Here is an 8,256-nt window from a genome sequence, read left to right on the forward strand (position 1 = left end):
ATGCTAAAAATGTCGCTTTATAGGAAAAAAAATCTGTAGCTTTTGCAGCTAACGAAACAGACACAGCTGGCTAATAATACTGTCAAGCACTGCAACAGTTCTTCATATTTGTTTAAGAATATAGTAACAATGTGGGAATTCATGGCTGTCAACTCAGTTTATCTATCTATGGTGGTGGGTGTGATACACATGCTGTTAATGGTTCATTTTATCTACCTGTAATGCATTTTTGTAGATATTAAATTCTAGTAAAAGGATGATGATTACTGGACTATTGGTTAGAGTTCCATTACCACCATTAAAATTAGTCCCCCCACTTCATTTGGCACTAATCTTGATTAGCCAGAAATTATTGTTTAATGATGTTTGAGATACTTAGATGTCCAATGAATGGCTGATATGTATGATATTATTTTAGAAGGGGGTGTCAATTTCGGGTCACGGGTCGGGTTCAGGTCGAACTCGAAACTGACCTGGCACTATTCGGGTCAACCATACCGACCCGTTTTTGCAAACGGGTCGGTTTTCTGGACCTGAACCCAACCAACTTCGGGTCCGAGTCAACCCGACACGACCCGAATGACCTGATGCCAACAAAAAAAACTAGTAATTTTCGGGTCCAAAAACGGGTCAATCTTGAATTGCTGGGTCAAAATGGGTTTTCGGGTAAAAAAACGAGTCAATTTTGGATCAAAAGGTCAACCCAAACAGACTCGATTTTTGAAACGGGTCAAATTGTTGAACCCGAACCCATTTCGGATTCGGGTTGATCCTAACTCGAAATTTTAGGGTCAGGTTCAAGTCGTGTCAAATATTGACACCCCAATTTTTTACCATAATCGACATAAGTGAAGATAATTAAGTATATATCCCTGATATTAAAATTCACAATATTTTCTTCATTTCAACCATCGAACTTTTTAAAATGTCCAAAATAATAATAGAAAAGTACTACTTGCCATAAAAGAAGTGGAAGATGAAAGCCTAAGAAATGAAAAGCCAGGTTCAAAATCATTAAAGCCAACCTAACTAAATAGGCATAAAAACAAAATGGAACAAGATCTTGATAGCTGGAAAGGGACTTACCAATTGCAAGCTTGCAAACAAGCAGATGCTTGTCAAAAATAACACGACTTTTGAGCTGTGGTGCACCTTTGTAAGGTGGCTTAAGAATCCAGTTTTTTACCATTCAAGATAAAAATTGAAAGTTTATGGGGATGATTAAGTTCACCAAGCTTCTCTCTTTTGAGTTTGAATCCAGCGTCTCCTTTAGGAAAAGACTTCGAATAACATCTGGGGAAAGATTGAAGACAGAATATCTCAAATAAAACATCATAAGATTCCGCTCCTTGATTGACAAATAGTGGCAAACAGCTGGATTCATCAAAAGAGTTAGAATTTCTGGTGAGATTCCTCCTGTGAATGCAAATTGCTTTAGTAATTTGAACAAGTCTCTGTCGCAGTTGGCTAAGCAGAAATTTGTAAAGAGAAATACTCCACGCTATTGAAAGCTTTGTAGTTTTTTGTGAATTGTTTACTTGGAATTTTTTAAACTGGGAGTAACGTATAAACAAGAAGAAAAAACTACGATACAAAAACATATGAAAGTAAACAGAAATATATGCCTAAATAGTGGTTTAAGCTTTTGGTATGTGAAAGTATAAACATTGTAGCAGTTCAAGGCTCAGATGCATAGAAAGAAAGAAAGGCTTCAATGATAGAAAAAGGGCTAAAAATAGTGCAGTAAATATCAGCAATGGTGGGGTTCATCAACGATCACCATCAACAGCTGTAGTCCAGCTATTATGAGTCAACTAACATGCCATTAGGATTTATTTGGTCTGATTTGCTTAGCTATTTACTACACATCAACTCTCAATCCCTATTCTCATCTTGGCTTTAAGAGTTGGGACCAATTCCTCTACTTGTAAAATAAAATGAATGGGTCAGTAATCATTAATTAGCGACTTGCTTTATTCTCCATGTAAACCATTGAAAAGTTTCTAACAACCAGTTTAAAATTTTCCACATGATATCATCAAAAAGCTTTTTTCGGGTATTAAAATAAATTATTGAGTCTAATTTTTTACCTACGAAGAGAAGACGTCAAACATACATAATCTTCGGTCAATAAGTTTTATTATAGTTTTCAAGTGCATCAAACACATGTGAATAAAATTTAATTATTTATTATTTTTTTAAAAGGAGATCAAAGTAATAAATTTATCATTACAAATAATTATAATAATAATCATATTAATAAAAATATAAATTAATAATATTATTGCACGTACATCAAATATATGTTATAAAATTTCAATCATATTAAACCAACAACATACAGCATAAGGAAATAAAATATAAAATTCAGCAAAATAATTTAAAAATAAATTTGTTATCTAAAACTACAACTTGTTCGTTAATTGCCTTAAATTCTAATCATTTATTTAACTGTTACGTCAGAAATTCTTAAATCCTTCAGGAATTCAAAGTCTGCGTTTACCAGTGACAATGACGAATGCAAATAAAACTAATTATTGATATATCATCAAAAAATTATCTTGATCAGGCGTGAATCTTGAAGCAAAATCAATGTGAAAATTTCAAAAATTAAATTAGAGACCATATGAACTCCAATTTCAACAAACTTACAATAGAAATGAACATATTGGAAATACAAACCCAACGACACCAAACTCGACTCAATCCGAGTTCAAATAGGTCCAAGTCGAAGACTCGAAGCATATTTAGAAAGGTTCAAACCATAATTTGGATTACCAAACGGTTTCCAAACATGTCATACTTATAATCAAATAGAGCAGCTCGATGAGAAAAATACAACGAGCCCAAGATCGTCAAATTCTAATATCATTAATCATTAAGACATTAAAATACCAAATAAATGGTCCATGATCGACGGAATCCACATCAGCCATCCATTCAAATCACTCTCAAATTACCCTTGCCCTCCCTCCTAGTTATTGGTCATGTCACACCCAGAATACTATAAATAGACCCCTCATTCCTCATGGAGGGGGGATTTCGATCCGACGTCGGACTTCCACCCGTCATTGGACTTCTGCTCATCGTCGAACTTTTGTCGAACTTCTACCCAACGCCGAATTTCTACCCGACATCGGACTTCCTTCATCGTCGGACTTCCGTCATCGTCGGACTTCCGCCGTCGCCTGACTTCCGTCAAACTTCTACCTGATGATAAACTTCCGTCTGTCGCTGGATTTCTACCCGACGCCAAACTTCTGCCCGTCGTCAGACTTTCGTCGGACTTCTACTCGACACCGGACATCCGCCCATGGCCGGATTTCTGCCCGTCGCCAGACTTCTACCAGTCGCCGAACTTTCATCGGACTTCTACTCGACGTCAGACTTTCACTCGTCGCCGGATTTCTACCCGACGCCAAACTTTCGCCTATCGCTGTACTTTTGCCCGTCGTCGGACTTTCATCGGACTTCTACCCAACATCGAACTTCCACCCATCGCCGGGCTTCCGACCTCCATCATCAGCCGACTACGGTCTTGTCAATCTCCTTCACTAGACAACAATCATAATGACTACTATCGTCCGCTAACTACGGTATTTCCGACATCCATCGCTAGACAACGGTCTTTGTGGCCACTGTCGCCCGCCAACTACGGTTCTTCCGACCTCCATAGCCAGATTGCGATCTTTCCGACCTCCGTGGCCAGACAACGGTACCTCCATCGCCAGACAACGGTTTTTTCTGACCACTGTCGCTAGCCGACTACGGTCCCTCTGACCACCGTCACCATATTACAGTATTTCCAATCTCCTTCGCCCATCGACTACAGTTTTGCCGATCAAACAAGCATATCAATAGTCATTCTTTCAAAGTCCCATCATGTAATGCACTTTATATGATATATATTTATTACATCAAGCCAAGGCCTTCCCCCAAGGAAGGGCCTCATTTGTAATCGGTCAGGCCCCGTGGTTTTTCCTCTTTTAAAGGTTTTCCACTTAAAAATTTTGGTGTCTCTTTAAATACTGCACCCTCTTTTTTTATTTGTATGAGTGCTGGATCTTCGTACAAAGCTAAGATGTTAAACTTTATATTTCTCTACCGCCGTGAATATTCCAGGACGCAACAATCATAAAGAGTTAGATTAGGAAAAATAAATAAATAAATATAACATGGAATAAAATATAAATTGCTGTGTTAGATATAGGAAAATTTGAGAAGAGTATACGCATTTATTAAGGGAGGAATTAGAGAAGCAGAATAGATCTTCCTCACAGCCAAACTATTTTATATTGTATGACAATTTAAAATTTAATCTAAGAAGGATTGCAACCCCTTCTATACTTGTATTATAGATTTTAACTGCCATCGATTTTTCTTTGTATGGATATAATTATCAAATATGGGAGAACCTACAAAAAAATTTTGAATGTTTTGTGTTATTTTTCTATTTTTCCCACCACTTTCATTGCATCGTCAACTTTTACTTAAAAAAATTAGAAAAATCATCAACCTCGTCACAACCAGTAGTTTAAACGAGTCCTACAGAACACAGAACCATGTTCTCTTGAGTGCGATCTTTTCTTTTCTAGCTCCTTTTCAGCCATGGCTTCTTGCTTATCATATTTCTTTCTGCTCTTATTGTGTACTACTAATAATTTGATCTATTATACACTACCTTTTACAACTATTTTATACATTTAATCCACAATAGATGTTATATCATTTAGCTTGTATTTTCTACAGAAGAAATTTGGAACAAAGTAATGTTAAAGACAATTGCAAACATCTTTAGAGCTGCTGCAATATAAGCTCATATTTATTTATAAACTTTCGACTGGAAGGTTTGAGAATTACTTAACCAAATAAAATTATTATATGGTACATTACTCCTTATGAATATGCAAAACTAAGACAAATAAGATAGTGTGCTAATTTTCATGTTAAAGCAGAGAAGGAAGTCTCTTGGTCATCATAAAAACCTTATGCATGAAATGCCTGCGTACAAATAAGATTTACCTTTCAGAAAATCCCTTGATTTGGTTATAATCTGCAGAAGTTATTAGGCTTCAGTGAGCTTAAGCTTTGCTCAATTTTATGAGCAGGGTAATTGTTCCTAAGGCTTCACTAAAAGCATTTGCATAGTTCTTTCTGGTGTCAACTATGCACAGCTGATCTAGACTTATCATTCCCACATGTGAGAAATTACAGAAAATGGGCTATTTAATAATCAGTTAAAATGCCAAGATAAATAGCATATGTACTGGTGATTTACGTTAAAAGAAAAAAGAGATACTCCTTCAGTCTGGAAGGCGATTCAAAATTGCTTCATCTCTTATAATCCATCTACACACTACTGTATCCATCAAAAGCCATCATGACAGCTATTAAAACCTCAAAATAACTTTGTGGCCCACCATAATAGCATCAAAGCAATTGAAATTCTCGAAATAATAAGACCATTAACGCAATTCCCTTTCCTCATAAAGTCGCTTGCACCAAACAGCTGTAACGCGGAGTGGCACAATAAGTTATTAGAGTGAACGGCTTAACATAAACTTACAATTAAGAAAATCCTCATTGCTAATACGCGGGAGTGGCACAATAACTTAGTTGAGGCATTCATATTCTACTCCCTATGCTTTGGCCTTTGGGGTTCAAGTTATCATCCCTCTTAAAGGAGGCTTCCCTTGCAAAGCGTGGCAATTAGCCATCAACTCTCCCATGAAAAGAATGTCTGGCTTCAGCTGGAGGAGCTTCATGATTTAGAAGAGCTGTGATTGCAAACTCATCCGGATCATAAGCTATACTAAAACCAAATTTTCCTATCAAAATAGTTTTGGACAAAATTTTCCATCCAAGTTATTGGACATTGATACAAATTTGTCATCAGGTCTCATATTTTTCATGTCAAATTAACATACAACTGAACGTAGTAAATAGCATGTCAATCATTCACTGTCCATTTTGTGCCTAATATGTGATACAAATTTGCCATTTGAATCAGTGTAACACCCATGGTTCATAGTTTTATCCTTTTCGCATATGAATCCATAATCCTATTACAAATATAAAAAAATGCGGAGAGAACTCATGAGAGAGGAGATTTCTAAGGCACATGAGGACTTGGGTTAAGTCCCACATCAGATAGTTGAAAAAATTATTGGTTTAAAGTACTAAATGGTTGACATTCATCCATAAAAAATAGCTTTTTGGTTTAAACGTATTTGACCTCTACTACATCTGGCCCAACTATAATCTGATAGACCGGTCCACTACTACATCTGGCCCAACTATAATCTGATAGACCGGTCCAACCAGTCCAGTTCTACAAGAAGAGGGCTAAGCCGCCTCCTTCATATGTTTCCGCCCAGCTTGTGGGCCCCCCTTGAGGCGGCAATAGGAGAAAAGGGAAGGAATTTTGAAATTAGTTTATATTAGGAAAGTAGATTTAATTAATTAAATGATTTGATATCTTTTGTATTAATTAAATAATATCTTATCTTAGGAAGTTTTTAAGGAGGTGGAGAGGGCTATTTAAAGGGCATGAAGGGGCTAAGGTAGATATGCTTAGATTTGAGTTTCTCTTGGAATCTTTTGAGGTTTGAGGGCTCTAGACCTTGCGTTTAGAGATTGGGAGAGAACGATCCTCCTCTCAAATAGAAGATCACTTGTATCTTTCTTTGTGTTAGTTTTGTTTTATTTCCATTGTTGCAATCCACTGTTTTGGGGCTGATTTCGCACAAATTTTGCTTTATTTTCACTGTTTTCTTCCAATTAGTGGTAGGGTTACTTGCGAACTCAAGTATTTCCTATCAAATTGGTATCAGAGCAAGTCTTGAGACCGTTGGAGGGTTGTTTTCGGCAAATTCCAGATTTTGTGAATCTACAAACTCCGGATTGTAATGACGGCCAAGAAAGTTGATGCTTTGAAGGAGTGACTCGAAGGAGAGATGAATCACATCAAAGAAACAGTGGAGTAAAGAATTTCTTCCATGGAGGGGTAGGTGGCCGATCTCAGGGATATGATGAAAAGAATGTTGGAGCTTCAAGCACAAACAGCGGCATCCGAAGCGAAGGGCCCAAAAGTGAAGAACACCAATTCTGAAATCCGTGAGAAAGAAGAGGTGGAAATCGTGGAAGGGGGAAGAAGAAGACCCTATATGGAGCCTTTTCATAGGGAGGAAAGAGGATATTGACATGGGGAAAGGTATGGCTATGGGGGAGCGGAGCAAAGAGGGGCTGATCGGGAACGCCATGAGGGGTTTTACGGCCGTCGGGGTGCTGATTTTGAAGGGAGAATAAGGGATATCGAAGGGGGATTGGGTTATGGCATAGCACGGGAGGATCAAGAGACGTGGGGGGAACTAAGCACTTGGGAGAAGGAAAATTATGGAGGTATATGGGGAAACGGCGGCGACCAGCAAGTAAGGAAACTAAAAATGACCATTTTTGAAGGGGATGATGCATATGGATGGATCTACAAAGTAGAGAGGTACTTCGCTGTCAACGGTTTGACGAAGGAGGAGAAATTATTGGCCGCGGGATTATGTCTAGAAGGGAAGGCATTCTCCTGGTACTAGTGGAGATATCAGAGGAGGCCCATCCGGAACTGGGGAGAATTTAAGGATTGCTTGATCGAATGCTTCCAAACCGATCGGGGAGGAGACTTCTATGAGCAGTTCTTTGCTTTGGTGTAGGAGGGATCAGTAGCAGACTACCGGGAGCAGTTTGAGCACCTAGCCAGTATAGTTGAGCGATTATCAGATACAGTATTGAAGAGGAACTTCATGAAGGGGATGAAGGCAGATATTTGAGTAGCAGTGAAGGTTTTGATGCCTCGTGACTTAGGGGAGGCCATGAAGTTGTCCCAGCTGGTGGAAAATCAGAAGAATCTAGAGAAGAGAGCTAAGAGCAACAGCTCAGGAGGCTCTTACAGGACGACGACCACTCTTCTAGCACCCAAGGGCATGCATCAGGCAACATTAATGAGATCACCAGGGAGAAACCAATAGGAGGAAGTGGGGAAAATTTCAAGAGGTTGACAGAGAAGGAGATGCAGGAGAGGAGGGCAAAGGGGTTGTGTTTCAGGTGCGAGGAGAAGTATACGCCAAGACATCGGTGCAAGGACCGAACTCTTCAGGTTCTCATCGTCTGTGATGACGAGGAAACTGAGGAGGGAGGTGAGGGGGAGTTAAAGGAAGAGAGGGAGGAGAAGCTGCATTTGGATCTGGCTGAGGCTTCCCTAAATTC

General features: G+C 38.6%; 1 protein-coding gene across 3 annotated transcripts in view; it reads right to left on the bottom strand.

The window, feature by feature from the left end:
* Positions 1-882: 882 nt before the first annotated feature.
* LOC110103414 (GPI mannosyltransferase 3) overlaps positions 883-8,256 on the bottom strand; it is a 41,450-nt gene continuing 34,076 nt past the window's right edge. For 2 of the 3 annotated variants that reach the window (XM_020832149.2, XM_020832131.2), the window contains exon 11: positions 883-1,416. The gene's annotated coding sequence lies outside the window, so the exon portion shown is untranslated. Of the gene's footprint in view, positions 1,417-5,302; positions 5,778-8,256 lie in introns of those variants that run through there. The other variant, XM_028699818.1, reaches the window with a different exon arrangement.

This window comes from Dendrobium catenatum, unplaced genomic scaffold (assembly GCF_001605985.2).
Source record: "Dendrobium catenatum unplaced genomic scaffold, ASM160598v2 fragScaff_scaffold_1395, whole genome shotgun sequence".
Taxonomy (NCBI): domain Eukaryota; kingdom Viridiplantae; phylum Streptophyta; class Magnoliopsida; order Asparagales; family Orchidaceae; genus Dendrobium; species Dendrobium catenatum.